This window comes from Sinocyclocheilus grahami, unplaced genomic scaffold, assembly GCF_001515645.1.
Source record: "Sinocyclocheilus grahami isolate Dianchi unplaced genomic scaffold, SAMN03320097.WGS_v1.1 scaffold686.1, whole genome shotgun sequence".
Lineage (NCBI taxonomy): Eukaryota > Metazoa > Chordata > Actinopteri > Cypriniformes > Cyprinidae > Sinocyclocheilus > Sinocyclocheilus grahami.
In genome coordinates, this window is record NW_015505865.1 from 75743 (window position 1) to 77346 (window position 1604).

The following is a 1604-nucleotide window of genomic DNA, read 5'->3' on the forward strand; positions in this document are numbered from 1 at the left end:
ATGATAGACACCGATTTAACTGCGGTGACACACAACATGCCTTTATGTTAAAATGAAATAAAACCACTTCTCATAAAGAACAAGAACGTCTCGGTTATGTATGGTAACCCTCGTTCCCTGAAGGATTGGGATCTCGCTTAGAGGGACCAATCTACTTTTAGTGTAAACTAAACGAGCCAATGCACATTGGCATGAGATTATTGCATCCAGCTGCTGCTGATCACAGCGTGAGTATAAGTAGGCAGCAGATGCAGCACATATTCAGGTTTTCGCTGAGGAGCCATGCGATTATTGCATCCAGCTGCCGCTAATCACAGCGTGAGTATAAGTAGGCAGCAGATGCAGCGCATATTCAGGTTTTCGCAGAGGAGCCGAGCCGGTGACCCGGCCGCTCAGCGGTGGTACAGGAGCTGTGGCGACGGGATATGACGTCTCCATTCCCTCCTTCAGGGAACGAGGGTTACCATATGTAACCGAGACGTTCCCTTTCAGTCGGTCACTCCCGACGTCACGTCGGATGATCGACGAAATTGGGATCCTACCAAAAGGCCACAGATCCTACCCCTTCCAGTGTCCTGTGGAAGCCACCTGCGCCCCTATTTTTTGGCACAGACCAGGGCCTGCACAAGAGGACCAGCTACTGCTACTATGGCACTACCCACTGAGTAAGACTGGATAACTCTGGGAAAACGTACCCGTTCTACTTGGAACAGGGACGTTATCCGCCAGCGAGGCGCCACGAGCCAGCGCTCAGGAGGATGCAACACTTCTAGTTGAGTGAGCTCGCAACCTGAACGGGCAGGGCACACCCTGTGGGAGTAGCGGGAACCTTGGGCACGTAGCCGGGCCGGGGCCTCAGGGTTACCTGGGAATCAGCCGGCCCGAACTCTAGGCACAAATCGTTGATCGAAAATGCATGCAGGTCCCCTACCCTCTTGATGGAGGCCAATGCTAGTAGGAGCAAAGTCTTCATTGAAAGGAACTTCAGCTCAACCTGCCTGCAAAAAGGCTCAAATGGGCTCTGCTGTAGTGCCGTGAGCACCAGAGTCAGGTCCCACGAGGGAATAGAGCACCCTTAAGGAACCTGACGACCAGGTCATGCTTCCCCAACGACCTCCTTCTACGGGGTCATGGTTAGCAGCGATTGCAGCGACATAAACTTTAAGGGTGGAGGGAGACAGCCTTCGCTCCAACCCTTGCTGCAAAAAGGACAGCACAACTCCGATCGGGCATCTTCGGGGGTCTTCTCCCCCGAGAAGAACACCACTCAACGAACAGGTTCCACTTAAAGCGTAGGCGCTCTCGCTGAAGTGATGGTGTCAACTACCTCTTAGGGTAGGCCACTCAGAACCTCTGCGTCCCGTCCAGGGACCGGACATGAAGTTTCCAGAGGTCTGGATGCGGGTGCCAAAGGGTGCCCCGTCTCTGAGTCAGTAAATCGGCCAAGGAGGAGCTGTCGCGAGGAGCATTAGTTCTGGGAACCAGGTCCGGGAAGGCCAATAGGGTGCCACCAGCAGGACCTGCTCCTCGTCCTCCCTGACCTTGCACAGAAACTGTGCCAGAAGGCTCACTGGGGGAAATGCATACTTGCGAAGGCCCCGCGG